A 17442-nucleotide genomic window follows, 5' to 3' on the forward strand; every position below is an offset into this window, starting at 1 on the left:
ATCGTGGGATTCCAGCTCAGTCATTGTTTCTTTGAAAATCAAGGGTGAGTTTATTCTGCTTTTGTTGGAGTACCTGCTTTTTGTGTAAGTATTTATCTTTATTCAGATCAAGATGCTGAACACACCCCACCTCACCACCAACTCACTTAACTTCCCAACTCCACGCAAAAGTTCTCCATGGAACACGGTTCCACTGCTCCATAGATCAATACTGGGGGATTTGCTCATATAATATAGCTGCACTGTAAAAAATACTGTGGAATCCACAGTAGTACACTGTGTTCCTGCACAATTAACTACTGTAAATACTTTTACAGTATTATACTCTGAATGCAGCCAAAACCACAGTAGTAATTAACTTGAAAATGATAAAATCACAATAATAATCCTACTACTGTAGAAAATTACAGTAATACACTGTAATAATCCAATAATGTACAATCAAAAGGGGGCAGTAGCCATTTGAATCCATTTTGGATTTAACCCACCAACAACCTGAAGAAGAAGAAGAAGAAGTTTGAAAAGTGGAGCAGCACTGAATCCACCATTCCATGTCAGTATCATATAGCACAATGCTGTCGCTTGACTAAATTGTCGCTTGACTAAAGCTTTGACTTGCCCTGAGAGCCTCTTATTAACATGATGTGCTTAATAAACCAGTTTGGTGATTCTGTATATTAACTTTCATTTTCATTTCTGTTTGGTTTCTTGTCAGAATGAATCCTGACTCCAGCAAGTGCAGTGAAAGTTCAAGACAATCCAGAAAACTGGAAGAACTGTAAAGCGGAAGACAACAGATATGAACCCATGTGTCATTTCTTTCACAAGTACTGCAGAGTTTGACCTGCAAAACAATTAGATTGTTTTTACAGTAACTTACTGTTAAGTTTCTGCCGGTTAGTTACTGTGATTTTATTTCACAGTAAGTTACTTGTCAATGAGCTGAGCTGAGTCAAGTTAAACTGAACTGAGCTAAGATGAGTTAAGTTGAGTTAAACTGAGTTAAGTTAAGTAGAGTACAGTAGAGTTGAGTTAAGTTGGGTTGAGTTGAACTGTGTTGAGCTGAGCTGAGTTGAGCTAAGCTGAGTAGAGCTGAGTTGAGTTGGGAGGAACTGAACTGAGTTGAGTTGAGTTGGACTGAGCTGTGTTGTGCTGAACTGATCTGAGTTATTCTTTGTTGTGCTGAGTTGAATTGTGCAGTAAAATGTATCATTAGGGTAAAAAAAACTGCCCCATATTCCACAAAGCACACAGTGTGTGGTAAGCGTGGACAGGTCAATATAAAGATTCAGGTGCAATAGCTAACCCCCAGCACCCCAACCCTAACCCCACACATCTGCGCTCATTCACATTACATTTACATCAGTCATATCCTGTGAGTTTGTAGTGAGGAAGAGAGCATGGAACCTACAGGAAAAGAGGAGGGAAAAGCAGAGAGAGAAGGAAGAGAAGCATTAACATGAGAAACAGGGTCACAGTGAAAGTGAAAGAGAAGAACTGCAGCAGAGAAAAAGGAACAAAGAAGGGAGAGAGCATCGCTTTCTTATTCCAGCCACTGTCGTCCTCCTCCTTCACGCTGCAATTGAGATGAAAGGTTAGTCTTTAGGTGGTTGACAGAAACATGTTTTGGACATCGCTGTCCGGCGAGAGTGTGAAGAGACTGCGTGAGTCGAGCTCTGGAGACTAATGTGATCAATAACAAATCCCAGCTCCTTTCAGATATCAACTCACTGAGCAATGAACTGTGCCAGACTGATCTAGCCCACTCAGTGTGCACAGTCTTTACAATTACTGAATTAGAAATACCACATTTACTAGCAAACAAGAAACAATCCGAATCAAATGTCTCCTTTAAAGCATAAACAGAAATACTACAATGAGGTTAAAAACATGAAAACAGTGTGCTCTCATACACACAAAACAACCATTCAATAAATAACCAGTGCAAAAAAGAATTGTTTTATTAGAAATGTATGTAGTAAATGAATCACAAATGAAAAAATATAATCGACTGACTGTTCATGTTCAGCAAATGAATAAATGCTAAAGCAAACAATGGAAAGAAACCCCTCATTCACTTTACATTGAATGCATCATTTTATGAACAGAATTACATTGAAATATGCCTGAAAACAACAATCCTGAACGTGACACCTCTGCTAGTAAAACACATTTTTTTAAATCGATGTTCAGAAATCTTGGTTCATGTAATAAATGTACCAGGGTGTGAAGCACAGAAGTCCCAGTAGTTACTGAATATTCAATAATAAGTCTTTGTGAGTGTTAAGGGGTTAAACAATCCAGTAAAACCACAGTCATTACATATATTTTATATCTTAGATATAAAAATAAGAATGCTAAAAAATTTGCATAGAGTGCAACAGCAAAACATAAATGAATAAATACATAAATAATAAAATACAAAACAAAAAAAACACACCAGACTGTGCCCAACACTATCAGACAGCACTGTCCTCAGGAACCCTCAGTATGACTCAACTACTAATATTAATGACACAATAGAGTGGCCTGTGCTGCTGACTGCATATACAAACACACAGAACAATAACGGTCAACCAGGACAACAGGACATCTGCTCTTTCTGTTGTGTGCACAGTATTAAAAGCAAAACGACAAGAAAGGATGACAGAGAAGGAGAAAGAGAAAAAGAGAGAGAGAGGGAGTATGTTTTGTCTGTGTGTGTGAGAGAGAGAGAGAGAGAAAGCTGCAGAGAGACAGATTGTGTCCCGCTGTGGTGTTTGGGATGATTTGTAAAGCGTGTCAGATTTTGAATATAACTGGATTACAGATTAGCCAGGCAGAAGCTGTGGGTGAAAGAAGCAGGGGGTCACTAGGCGTGTGTTTGTGTGTGTACGTGTGTGGGGGGGGGGTAAGGGACTACACGCAGGTGCTGATCCATCGGCGGAAAGAAAGGCTTGATTACTTTTCCGTTTGTGTGGAAAATGTATAACAGAACACAAATATCTGCAACAGGCGCTGGAGCTCGATACGCAAGACTGGAGCCTCCCACACCAGAGCCTGCATAGCCTGCAGAAAAACCCAGCCTGCAGAAAAAAGGCCTATTTTCTATAATTACTCTTGGTAACTGAATCAACACTCTTGTCAAGGAGTCTTTAGCACTGCTTTTCTAACCACTGATAACCTCAACAAAGGTGTTAACATGAAAGGCGCCGTATCTCGCCCCTCGCGTTTTCTTTGCCGTCCCCTGAGAAGTCTGCAGCTCGGCTTTGAAGAACGACCACTGCAGTGCAGGCAGCTGGAGAAAAGAAAGGAGCGTACTCAGGATTCCCATTAAGAGTCCAGTTTATTAGCTACACCTGACTTGTGCTGAGGTACGGACTGTTCTCAACACAGAAAGCATCCAAAAAGTTACACACCAAGACAGTTGGTTGTATAGTTGGTCACTATACAACTGTTTTTATGTCAAATACAACCTACCAAATATAAGAAGACACTGACAATTTAAGTAATTTAAACTGAAAGATGTATGGGGATTGCTTTTGATGGACAGGAGTAAAAATATGAACACGTGGCTGCTGTCGACTCAATGCCTCATTCAATTTGTCCCTGGATACAGTTTAACAGTTTAAGTCCTTTGAATTCTACATTTAATAACATCTCAGTACGTCCCCAGCTTGCAGACACTTCTAGCCAACACCAACACAATCAAATATACCCGCCATCAACACTTCTACATCCTCAGCATTGATTAAAAAAACTCTTTTTCTAATAAAATTGGCTCTGCATGCAAGTTGTAAATATGTCCCTGTAAAATCACAGTAAAATACTGGCTACCAGTTGCAATACTTTCACAGTAAAACACAGAAATAACAGCTTTATATTATGAAATCACAACGACAATACTCAAGTCTATAATAACATTATAATAAATTACTGCACTGTACTAATTCACTGTAAATCAACCGTAAAATACTGCCATTTATTTGGATAAATAACTTACTTGCTAACAGGGATATCTTCTGCTGGACTGTTGTTGTTTTTTTTATTACTTAGTCACTGTCTAACCATACACTCGGAAATTTAACTTGTGCTTTTGTTTAGCAACTAACAAACCAGCCAGGTTTCCCTCTGCCAGCCTGTTTACACATTATATGGGAACAACATTTCAGCACAGTGTTATTGCACTGCACACTTCACCGCAAAGAAAGCAATAACTTGCTCTTATAGTCCACAACACTACAACTAGATCTTCAACCAATACAAGAATGTTAATGCTAAATGCTAGAGGTGCTTGCATTATGCATGTGGTAGGCACGCTGTGGCATGCTGACTCCCATTGGTTTCAATTGTTTCTCCAGTGGCAGAAAGTGCAGAAAATAGTGTATTTTCACGCCACGGATGAGAGACTGCAAAGCACCTCACGTGCAGTATGCATGCACCTGAACGGAAGATAGCCCAGGTGACAAGATTACACATTAATGGTGAATGAGAGTTAAGAGGGACACACCCCTTATGCACTGTTTTGATATGATTGTGAGGTCAGGGGCCAATAAGAGAAGGTTAATGCTGCAGACCAGAGACCTCGAGACATGAAATCATGTTTTGCATCAACCAATTAAATTCTTGCTCTCATTTTGCATTGACCAACTGCAGAGAAGAATGACCTATCCATCAATTTTGCATCAGCCAATCTCAATGTTGTTAGATTATTTAACACGTAAATTTGACCCAGGTTCTTTTACCCGGTAGTTGTGATCGAGGACATTTAAGGCATTACTGCGTACATGAGAACTATGCAACGTCTTTTTTCAAATTCTTCAAACCACTAGCTGATGCACAAAATGACAGAGAGCTACTTCACACTTTTGATCGGTCAATGCAAGAAATGATTGACAATTAAGCTCTGTTGTACAATTGGCTGATGCATAAAATGATTGACAGTAATCCCTTCCATTCACCACACCCATTGGTTCTCTGGCCTGCAGTTACATGTACTACAATAAGAAAGATGTAGATTTTGTGTAATGTATTAAGAAATGTCAGAATTATTTTAGTGGGTCTTGTCTGTTCAATTTAAGTAACAACCCCATCCTGCACTCCTGCACACAACAAAGGTAAATAGTCATATCCTATAATGCTGTGCTGCAATATTATACTTCAGTGATAAAGTAATTTGATGCTTTATTACATACCTTGGTGTAGGGTAAATTTACAGTAAAACGCTGAATAAGCAGTAAACTAAAATAAAATAAAAAAGCTCTAGTCTGCCACACCTAAACCACACTATACCATATGTTAGCGTTAGCATGTGCTAAATGGCAAAACATGAGCAGTTCATGCTTAACTGTGATAGAAGAAGCACAACATTCATTTTTTCAAAGTACTTACAGGTGCATCTCAAAAATTTGAACATATTTGAAAAGTTACTTTATTTCAAAAAATCAAATTGTGAAACACAATGCTTTTTTGTTCGTGTTGACGTTAAAAACCCGATGTGAACTTGCAATTATGCAAGAGTTCGCTATCAGCCAAACACGAGCACCCACATCTAAGACTGACAGTTCCTCCTTCTTCTACCAGGCAGTCAGACTCCTCAACACAAAGAGACAGAGCTGACCCCCCCCCCACCCCCACCTCACACCCAACACACTCACACAGAACCGAACTAACCCCCCCCCCCACCACCCTTTACACACACAAGACTTTACTACACACACACACTCAGCACACAAAGAGCTCTATACACAATAGCTCTATTCCTATCAGCAAAATTTGCGGCTTCATTCTATAGAACTATAAACTCTCTACCTCAGTAACTGCTGTAATCATGTACTATATGTATCTTCACTACAATTTTCATTGTACTAAATCGGTACTGCACTGTCCTGTCTGTTAAACTGTCTCTTCTTTTGTATTTATTGTAGTGTTATAGTTTTATGTTGCACTTTTGCACTTTTTTGTTTGTTGTTCTATGTTGCACCATGGTTCCGGAGGAACATAATTTCACTACACTGTGTTCCTGTACTCAGATATAATGACAATAAAAGACTCTTGACTCTTGATTTGAGATGACATGGATCTCCACACCACCGATGAATTCTGCTGGCTAATCCTGCTGTGTACTTTCTGAAGCTCTCAACCCACAGACTGAAATGGCATTTTTTCTCTTGGTCTCGTGGGTGGGGCTCTGGTGGTGCCAGAGTGGTTCTGTGCAGATTTTTTTTGTGACATTGCAATGAGGGAGCATCCAAACAGCTCACAGAAGCATATGATTCCTGACACCTTTCTCAACTCTTTCAGCTGATTCACAGAAAATGATGGATGCATTTTTTTCTTTGGAAATGAAAATGCTGTACTTAATATGGGGCAGTTGCTTAAATTGGAACTATTTTAAATAAGCCATAATACCAATAAACCAGAGTTAGAAAAAGTACCGTATTTTTCGGACTATAAGGCGCACCGTATTATAAGACGTACTATCAAAGAACGCCTATTTTCTGCTATTTTTCCATACATAGGGCGCATCGCATTATAAGGCGCGTTAAGTGACACTAGAAAGGGTGCCTATATCAAAGTGAACAGGGGTGGCGCCATGTTTCCCTTCCCCCACCGGGGGTGGTCGCTTGCCGGTGGAGCGTCTCAGTATACAAATCTAGCTATTTCAAAGTCAAACGAGTGCTGGATATTAATCTACACAGATTCCTCTCCTGAAAACTGTTTATTTGGGTGAGTAACGTGCTTCAGTTTATTTACAGTAAGCTTAGATTTCCAGATGTCCACTAAGGCTTGCTGCACCAGCGTTAGCATAGCTATCCGCTAGCACGCTAGCTAGTCCCCTAAACTAGTAAAGTTAACCCAAACTTAAACGACAGTGTTACACTGAGTAATCCTGCGTGTTCTGGTAAGACAGTGAGATATTAGCTAGCGATTCGTCCCCCGTAGCTTGTTTTAACACGCTAAACAAGCAGATTACAGGCTGATAAAACTCACCTCTGAGAGAGTTAGCACTTAGCATCTAGCTAATGCTAGCCAGGCAAAGCAGCACAGACTTACAGGCCGATAACTCACCTCTGAACGGTGAACGCTTAGCGATTAGCATCTAACTCTAATAATACTGCTCCAGCAGTATTAAAAGTACTAAATTTAGAAAATACTGATCTCTGAACAGTGAAAAAGCTAGCTAGCTAAGCGGTTAGCATCTAGCTAATGCTATTGCTGCTCTGCACGGAGTGTGTGTTTACTGCTCCTTACACCTGACGGGTAAAATTTAGATAATACTGATCTCTGAACAGTGAATAAGCTAGCTAATGCTATTTGCTGCTCCAGCCTCGGAGCTGCACGGCTCTGGACTCTGTATAGCACTGAAACTCTGTATAACGCTGCACGAAGTGTGTGTTTACTGCTCCTTACAACCTGACGAGTAAAATTTAGATAATACTGATCTCAGTGAATAAGCTAGCTAGCTTAGCGGTTAGCATCTAGCTAATGCTATTGCTGCTCAGCCTCGGAGCTGCACGGCTCTGGACTCTGTATAGCACTGAAACTCTGTATAACGCTGCACGGAGTGTGTGTTTACTGCTCCTTACAACCTGACGAGTAAAATCCATACAAAAGGCGCACCGTATTATAAGACGCACTGTCAATTTTTGTGAAAATTAAAAGTTTTTAAGTGCGCCTTATAGTCCGAAAAATACGGTACTGAAAAATTTTAATTAAGTAAAAGTACCATTCCTTTGCTTAAATTCTACTCAAGTAAAAGTAAAAGTACCCATCTAAAATTCTACTCGAGTAAAAGTAAAAGTACTCAATTTAAAATGTACTTTGAGTAAAAGTTACATAGTTACTTTATTTGATGTAAAAAAGTACAACAAATCATAAATTAATGAAGTATTATTCCACATAATAATTTAGACCTTTCAGACAGTATTTGTTCAGACCACCCCATAAAACATTTTCAAGAACAAGTGGTATAGGTTTCTATCATCCATTTTGTTTTTTACTGTTAAAAGTTTATGGTAATATATGTGACTATAAACTGTATTTTTATAGTTTTACAGTTAAAACTATATTATTATTTTTTAACTTGCCATTGCTCTGCTTTAACTGCTATTAATATGTTTTTTTTAACATTCAAGCAGACTGTTTAATGTTCCCAATAAAAACTATCATTAAAAACATGAAAATATACAAAGAGAATGTTGGTCGGCGCATGCGCAGTGTAAAGAAGCACATATCGATGGGTAGCATAACTCGACAGAACACCGGTTCCCCCGAGCCACGTACACAGACCTCAGGCTACACAGCTGATTTACACGTCTCTCCCGCTAACCGTAATAAACACTGCTAGGAAAAGTTTAGCTGCGCTGCCATGGAGAACAAAACTCAACGCAAACTATGTGTGATAAAATCAGCAGTACATAAACACAGCGAACGTTATGAGGCATTTCTCTCACCACCAAGACTTTCAGAAAGGTAAACTCTGTTTGTGGACGCAGGTTAAGCTCGTAACATAGCGCAGCTCCATTAGCTAGGTTAACTAGCTAACTAGTGTTGCCACCTTTAAGAATTTAAAATAAGAGACACCAACCACCGCTCCTCTGGGCCATGTCCACCACAGGCCCAACACCTGTGGGGCGGGGCACCCGCAGCAGTGGTATATTTTAATTTGTGCTGGTGTTTTTATTGAAGGGGAAATTAAAAAAAAAAATTCATCAAACTTAAAGCTTGAAATGCTTTATTAGCTTTGAACACTTTCTTTTATAAAGTGCAGTTAATTAAATCTTAATTGAAATATGTTTGTGTGCAACAACAAACATAATATAAACTAGAAAAGGCAAAGTTCGTGAACAAACTTTAAGTTGGCTTGTCAAATAGTTACTAAGTTGTGTAGTGTGTGTGTGGTGTGGAGTGTGTGGGGTGTGGAGTGGGTTGTGGAGTGTGTGTGGTGTGGAGTGTTTGGAATGTGGTGTGGTGTATGTGTGGGGTGAGTTTTGTGTATCAGGTGTGGAGTATGTGTGGTGTGGAGTGTGTGTGGTGTGGTGTGTAGAGTGTGGTGTGTGTGGAGTGTGTGGAGTGCATGGGGTGTGGAGTGTGTAAAGGGTGGGGGGGGTGTGGTTTGGAGTGAGGTGTGTGTGGAGTGTGTGGTGTGTGTGTGTGGTGTGGGGTGTGTAGTGTGTATGGGGTCTGGAGCGTGTGTGTGGTGTGGGCTTTAGAGTGTGTGGTGTGAGGAGTGTATGTGGTGTGCGCAGTGTGTGTGGTGTGTCCACATGGTTGCTAAGTGGTTGCTTGGCAGTTGCTAACATTTTCAAGGTGGTTGCTAAGGTGTTGCTAAGTGGTTGCTAGGCTGTTGCAATAATTTCTAAAGTGGTTGCTAAGTGGTTGCTAGGCAGATAATAACATATTCCAGTTGCTAACATATTCCACATGGTTGCTAAGTGGTTGTGGTGTGGGCTGTAGAGAGTGTGTGGCGTGGAATGTGTGGGGTGGGGTAAGGAATGTGTGTGGTGTGGAGTGTGTGTGGTGTGTGTGTGGTGTGTAGAGTGTGTGATGTGATGTTGGGGTTGTGTGGGGTGGGGTGTGGAGTGTGTGTGGTGTGTAGAGTGTGTGGTGTAGGGTGTGTGTGGGTTGGGGTGTGGAGTGTGTGTGGTGTGGTGTATGTGTGGTGGAGTGTGGGTGTGGTGTGGTGAGTGTGGGGTGTGTGTCATATATGGAGTGTGTGTTGTGTGGAGGGTGTGGGGTGTGGACTGTGTGTGTGGTGTGGAGTGTAGACTGTGTGTGGGGTGTGGTGAGGAGTGTGTGTGGTGTGTAGAGTGTGTGATGTGATGTTGGGGTTGTGTGGGGTGGGGTGTGGAGTGTGTGTGGTGTGTAGAGTGTGTGGTGTAGGGTGTGTGTGGGGTGGGGTGTGGAGTGTTTGTGGTGTGGAGTATGTGTGGTGGACTGTGGGTGTGGTGAGTGTGGGGTGTGTGTGTCAGATGTGGAGTGTGTGTGGTGTGGAGTGTGTGGGGTGTGGATTGTGTGTGGTGTGGACTGTGTGTGGATTGTGGACTGTGTTTGGGGTGTGGACTGTGTATGGAGTGTGGACTTTGTGTGGGGTTTGGACTGTGTGGAGTGTGGTCTGTGTGTGGGGTGTGGAGTGTGGAGGGTGTGGTGTTGGGTGTGGAGTGTGTAGTGTGGGTTGTTGTGTGTGTGTGTGGAGTGGGGTGTGTGTGGAATGTGTGTGAATGTGTGGTCTGTGGAGTGTGTGTGGTGTGGTATGTGTGGCGTGTGGAGGGTGTGTGGTGTGTGTAGTGTGGACTGTGTGTGGGGTGTGTAGTGTGTTGTGTGGAGTGTTTGTGGGTTGTGGACTGTGTGTGGTGTGTGGAATGTGTGTGGAGTGTGTTGTGGTGTGGGGTGTGGACTCTGTGGAGTGTGTGGGGTGTGGACTCTGTGGAGTGTGTGGGGTGTGGAGTGTGGACTGTGTGTGGGATGTGGAGTGTGGACTGTGTGTGGTGTGGAGTGTGTGGGCTGTGGGTTTTGGTGTATGTGGTGTGTGGATGTCGTGTAGGGTGTGTGTGGGTTGGGGTGTGGAGTGTGTGTGGTGTATGTGTGGTGGAGTGTGGGTGTGGTGTGGTGAGTGTGGGGTGTGTGTCATATATGGAGTGTGTGTTGTGTGGAGGGTGTGGGGTGTGGACTGTGTGTGTGGTGTGGAGTGTAGACTGTGTGTGGGGTGTGGTGTGGAGTGTGTGTGGTGTGTAGAGTGTGTGATGTGATGTTGGGGTTGTGTGGGGTGGGGTGTGGAGTGTGTGTGGTGTGTAGAGTGTGTGGTGTAGGGTGTGTGTGGGGTGGGGTGTGGAGTGTTTGTGGTGTGGAGTATGTGTGGTGGAGTGTGGGTGTGGTGTGGGGTGTGTGTGTCAGATGTGGAGTGTGTGTGGTGTGGAGTGTGTGGGGTGTGGATTGTGTGTGGTGTGGACTGTGTGTGGATTGTGGACTGTGTTTGGGGTGTGGACTGTGTATGGAGTGTGGACTTTGTGTGGGGTTTGGACTGTGTGGAGTGTGGTCTGTGTGTGGGGTGTGGAGTGTGGAGGGTGTGGTGTTGGGTGTCGAGTGTGCAGTGTGGGTTGTTGTGTGTGTGTGTGTGGAGTGGAGTGTGTGTGGAATGTGTGTGGATGTGTCGTCTGTGGAGTGTGTGTGGTGTGGTATGTGTGGCGTGTGGAGGGTGTGTGGTGTGTGTAGTGTGGACTGTGTGTGGGGTGTGTAGTGTGTGGTGTGGAGTGTTTGTGGGTTGTGGACTGTGTGTGGTGTGTGGAATGTGTGTGGAGTGTGTTGTGGTGTGGGGTGTGGACTCTGTGGAGTGTGTGGGGTGTGGAGTGTGGACTGTGTGTGGGATGTGGAGTGTGGACTGTGTGTGGTGTGGAGTGTGTGGGCTGTGGGTTTTGGTGTGTGTGGTGTGTGGATGTTGTGTAGGGTGTGTGTGGGTTGGGGTGTGGAGTGTGTGTGGTGTGGTGTATGTGTGGTGGAGTGTGGGTGTGGTGTGGTGAGTGTGGGGTGTGTGTCATATATGGAGTGTGTGTTGTGTGGAGGGTGTGGGGTGTAGACTGTGTGTGTGGTCTGGAGTGTAGACTGTGTGTGTGGTGTGGAGTGTGTGTGGTGTGAAGGGTGTGTTGTGTGTAGAGGGTGTGGTGTGGTGTAGGGTGTGTGTGGGGTGGAGTGTGTGGTGTATGTGTGGTGGAGTGTGGGTGTGTGTGTCAGATGTGGAGTGTGTGTTGTGGGGAGTGTGTGGGGCGTGGAGTGTGGGGTGTGGAATGTATGTGGTGTGTGGACTGTGTGTGGAGTGTGCACTGTGTGTGGGATGTGGACTGTGCGTGGAGTGTGGACTGTGTGTGGGGTGTGGACTGTGTGGGGTGTGTGGAGTGTGGACTGTGTGTGAGGTGTAAAGTGTGTGGTGTGGAGTGTAGACTGTGTGTGGGGTGTGGTGTGGACTGTGTGTGGGGTGTGGTGTGGAGTGTGTGGGCTGTGGGGTGTGTGGGGTGTGGAGTGTGTAATGTGGTTTGTGGTGTGTGTGGTGTGGAGTGTGTGTGGTGTGTGGTCTGTGGAGAGTGTGTGGTGTGCGGTATGTGTGGTGTGTGGAGGGAGTGTGTGGTGTGGAGTGTGGACTGTGTGTGGAGTGTGTTGTGGGGTGTGTAGTGTGGGTTGTGGTGTTTGTGTGGTTTGGAGTGTGAGTGGTGTGTGGAGTGTGTGTGGTGTGTGGAGAGTGTGTGGTGTGGAGTGCGTGTAGAGTGTGTGTGGTGTGGAGTGTGGACTGTGTGTTTGGTTTGGAGTGTGTGTAGAGTGTGTGTGGTGTGGAGTGTGTGGTGTGGAGTGTGTGTGATGTGGAGTGTGTGTGATGTGGATTGTGTGTGGTGTGGAGTGTATGTAGTGTGGGGAGTGGACTGTGTGTTGTGTGGGGTGTGAGGTGGAGTGTGTGTGGTGTGGGGTATGTGTGATGTGGAGTGTGTGTGGTATGTGTGGTTTGAAGTGTGTGTGGTGTGGTGTATGTGTGGTGTGTGTGTGTGTGTGTGGTGTGGGGTATGTGTGATGTGGAGTGTATGTGGTGTGGGGTATGTGTAATGTGGAGTGTGTGTGGTGTGGGGTGTGAAGTGTGTGGTGTGGGGTATGTGTGGTTTGAAGTGTGTGTGGTGTGGTATATGTGTGTGGACTCTGTGGATTGTGTGGGGTGTGGAGTGTGGACTGTGTGTGGGATGTGGAGTGTGGACTGTGTGTGGTGTGGAGTGTGTGGGCTGTGGGTTTTGGTGTGTGTGGTGTGTGGATGTTGTGTAGGGTGTGTGTGGGTTGGGGTGTGGAGTGTGTGTGGTGTGGTGTATGTGTGGTGGAGTGTGGGTGTGGTGTGGTGAGTGAATGTACACACATACATTTTTAGAACTCCAATTAAGTCTGTTTTGCATAAACAACACTCAACTATTTTGAGTTAGTTGAACATTTGTGGGAACATATATACATTCAAACTGAGATCTTTAAGTTGAACCAACTTATAATAACTGAGTTTATTATTTTGCCATTAACAGCTTCTTTTCCATTGGCTTATGTCACAATTTATTTGCATACTGGTTGTGAGCCTGATTTTCTGACATAAGCCATCAGTGTGTAGTGATTACCCTTAGGCTACCCTAGGTAAACATAGCGTATACATTATAGTTGCCTGCATATCCTTAATGTTCTAGTTTGTAAAAAAGGTTTTCTTTTTTTCTGAGCTGTTATTTGTCTTGTACTGTCTGCATTTTCTTTCTCTGTCTAGTCTTTTATACATATTTTAGCAATTCATAAACTCAATTAGCTCAGTTTCAATCAACATTGCTTAAAATATTTGAGGCAACAAATGACTACTAATGGATTAAGTAAATGTAACTTATCCAGTGTAGGTTGTAATGTATGAGCAGGTGAGGTTAAATAGTGTTTGAGAAGTTGAGTCTGGAGGACAGAGGCCACTGTGCTAGCTGGGCCAGAGAGAGTTGTTGCTTTTCACTATTAATCCATTGCTCATCCATCATCATGCGCAATATTGCAACTCCAGCACTGAGGTTTGGGATTGCCAGTGGCACAGTGCCTGTAATCTCTAGAGACACAAAAGCATCTCTCTCTCTCTCTCTCTCTCTCTCTCTCTCTCTCTCTCTCTCTTTTTCTCTCTCTCTTTTTCTCTCTCTCTCTCTCTCTCTCTCCCTCTCTCTCTGGCACAGTGGCAGAGGCGATTCATTCAGGAGATATTTTTAAAATGTAGTTCCCCACACAAGGAGAGCACACGAGCCTGTATTATCTGAGCTGCAAAAAAAAAAGGTTACAAGATTACATAATCAGACGCTCCTCCTGTAGAAACTGGAGGTCAGAAATAAGTGAAGTACTCCTTTAATGCTGATGTGTTTGTCTTTGGAGTTAGATAAAAGTTACAGCTAAAAATAACCCTAAAGTTTGGTCTAGACTACAACAAGGTCTCCACTCTCCAGAATTATCTGCAGGGACCTTTAAAGAAAGAGAAACATGGTCAGCAGCACCTGGGTCTGCAGAGGACAGTAGCAGTACATTTGCTCCTGAACCTCCCTGCACCACTTCAATGACTCCCTCCTTAACATTTCTCTCTCTTGCTCCCTCTCTCTCTCCCTCTTTCAATGTTTAGCTAGCATCTTGCACAGTTACACAGTCACTACTGTGTTCAGACAAAACTTAACATTTCAACAACCTCTCTTCTCAATACAAGATAACTAAGAAAAGGTCAAGCTGAGGTCATCGCTTCATGAAGACAAACAAATCCAGCTCTGAAGTGGTGGTGCACTTTTCTATTGTGCAGCAACATTCTCACAAATATGGCCTTCATAAAGTGACAAACTTTCCTTCACCACAAAATTCAGCACCAGACGTTTTAAAGGTCTCATTCCATCGTTTTTTCATTCCTGTTAAAATGTCTAGTTGTGGTCTCTAGTATGAATAAATGCCACGTAAGCCGTTTTTGTGAAAAAAAAAGTGCTCTGGTGTTTCTATTTAGCCCTGCTTTAGATCACTAAATTGCAGGTCTCTGAAGAAACGCAGGTTTTGGCTCTTTCTCATCAATATTAATAATATCAATAATAATATCTGACAAGGTAGATAATTATTTAACTGTTGTAAAACTGATTCTAAACTGGAGGAGTTAACATTTGAATTCAACATGTGTACAGGAATGTGTCTGTTAACTTCATTGCAACAACCTGGTAACCATCAGCTGCCTCAAGTTTTTCCATAAGAAAAGAATGAAACATCTGACATATTCAAATCAAGCTTTAAGGGGACACTAAACCCCTTGATTTTAGCCACAATCAGCTCAAATTTAAAAATGCAAAAAAATGGGAGTGGTAGTTTGGGAGGGGCACTGGGTGATGTATGGGTTTAGAGGCAGAGCAGGAGGGAGAGCTGATTGGCTGAACTGCAGCAGCAGCAGTGTGCCTCTGATAACGGTGAGATGCAGATGGTTGGAGGTCAGCAAGGGGGCGGTATTATTAATTGATTGATCTGCATATTGTGATAGATCTGCGTACAAAAGTTTTTAAAGGTTAGGTAATGTTTATAACATTAGTATGTTTCAATACTTCAAATAAACACACTTCAGCTATAGGTTTTAGTGGCTTTTTATCAGGGGATTGGCAATGCACACCACACACACACACACACACACACACCAATGTTTATCAAACACCATTTTTTTACACCAGCATTTTACAAGCTGAAAGATTCAGAAAACTACATGCAGACTGTTGCACAAATATAACCTGGATTATGTCATTTCTCCACTTCACTAAAGTTCCACAGTGCAATAGCTGGTGTGATTTTTAGTGGAGCGTTAAAATGATTCTGAAGTTATTTTAAGGTAAATATTCTATATATTGTTGCTGTAAGGTAGATAATAAGGACCCAGTGATTAAAGACTGGTTTTTAAGAGATAAACTGAGAGATAAATAAAAAAATAAAATTCTGAGGAGTGCAGTGCCTCTGCAGATCAAGCATTGATAAATATTCATTAGCAGTAACTGCCAGCACCCTGCAAACCACTGCATCAGCAAGCAGCAAAGAGGCTCTGACAACTCACAGGTGGACATTATAGGTTGAGTAGAGAAAGAAAGTGAGAGAAAAAGAGAACTATAAGAGAAGGGAAAAAGACATTTTAAAGTCATTATATCAATAAAACATGCAAAATTGATTTTATAGGTTTTATTGTAACTGATGCAACAAAAAAGCCAATGGTTTTCTGCATTTGTTGGATTTATTTTCCACAATATGCCCAACAGCTTAATCTGACCTCATCTTTTATTTAGTGTTCCATGTGCCTCCGACACGGTCACCACAAACCAACTTAAACAGCCACCACCCTGTACCACACATATCACACAACCACTACAGCTAAACCAATAAAAATGAGCTAAATACTGACTGTTAGAGACAGCTAACCCCATCAGCTTTTAAAGAATAATGTTGTTTAAGTTGCCACCAACCCACGACAACCAACTACCAAAAGTAGTAAAGGATTTACTCTCGGTATATAAGACAATCATCCAAACCTTGTCATGGTTGACTTTCCCTCCCTTCACAACCTGTGGCCAAACAATGACTGAACACTGCTGCTGAGCATGCTCACATTACACTGTAAAAGTTGTTTGAACTCAAATAAATTAATCCTGTTTCACAGAAAATTAGATCTTTCTAAACATTAATCAACTATTGAGTTAGCTGAACATTTCTGGGCACATACACATATTCTGCTGCCATTGGCCACCTCTTTTCTACTGGCTTTAAACACAGTCAGACTGTGCACAGTTGCCTGGTTATTCTGTGTTATAAGTTAACTTTACTTATTTTTAAGTTTTGTTTATTTAATGTTTACTATTACTGTCTAATGAACATAAAATACAGTTTTATTTACTTAGTCTAGTTGAGTTGTATTGACTTTAAACAGCATAGTAACTCTATATTGTCAGCAATGTCTATTACTAATGATCATATAAATACTGATTCCTGGCATCCTTTGTTTGCAAAATAGGTGTTTATCTCCAACACTAATTCACCATCAGTGTGTAGATTTCTCGATAAGACTGGCTGCTGATAGTGAGTTAGGGTGCAAGACACACACATTGTGGGAACAAGTCATGACAGGGACCAACAAACTGATTCATGAGTTAATATAGCGCTACATTAAGTAAACTCTACTAAGATACAGCAGCTATAAGATATACTTCAATTAGTGAGTGTTACACAGTTGTGAATTAGCATGTACTCTGAGTAATTTACCAGACTCAGACGTTTCTGAATTTGAAGAGCAAGTTCAAGACATTGTGCAAAAAGAGGTATAAATGAAACAGCGAACCATCATAAAAAATCAAAGTAAATTTAAAAACGTGAATCTCAGTCCCAAATTGCATGAAGTGCACTTTTTACATGGGGATGATGTTCTGGGATCTAATTCCCTTTAGAAATACATAACCATGCCCTTTTCCCTCAGTGTATAAATGCTCCTTATGCTGAGGGATTTTAGGCTCAGAGAGGAAGCTCAAGTTTAGTTGTGATTTTACTGATACTTTTATTACACATTTTGTCACCTTACAACCACAAATGAGATTTTAAGTGATAATCAAACACAAAGTAATGCATCATTGTAAAAGCCCCCTTTACTCTAAAACCCCAGTGCAATAAAACTGCTCTCAGAAGTCACTGAATTAGTTAATCCAGCTGTCCAGTATGAATACAGCTGTTCTGTGAAGGCCTCAGTGGTTTGTTAGAGAACACTAGTGAGCAAACAGCATCATGAAGACCAAGACATACCACGACATACGTCATCAAGATGGCGCCGAGCATGGCTGCCGTGTTGCGAGCTCCCACTTATTTTAGCAGTTTTTCTTTGTTTTTGTGTTTGCTTGTTACTCTTTTTGCACTGAATGTTACTGGCATCGTCACATATGACCGACAAAC

The 17442-nt window shown here is 42.3% G+C and overlaps 1 protein-coding gene across 4 annotated transcripts in view; it reads right to left on the reverse strand.

Moving 5' to 3' along the window:
* ank1a (ankyrin 1, erythrocytic a) overlaps window positions 1-17442 on the reverse strand; it is a 145700-nt gene that overhangs the window by 84610 nt on the left and 43648 nt on the right. The gene's annotated exons all lie outside the window — the stretch shown is intronic.

Source organism: Astyanax mexicanus, chromosome 22 (genome assembly GCF_023375975.1).
Source record: "Astyanax mexicanus isolate ESR-SI-001 chromosome 22, AstMex3_surface, whole genome shotgun sequence".
Lineage (NCBI taxonomy): Eukaryota > Metazoa > Chordata > Actinopteri > Characiformes > Acestrorhamphidae > Astyanax > Astyanax mexicanus.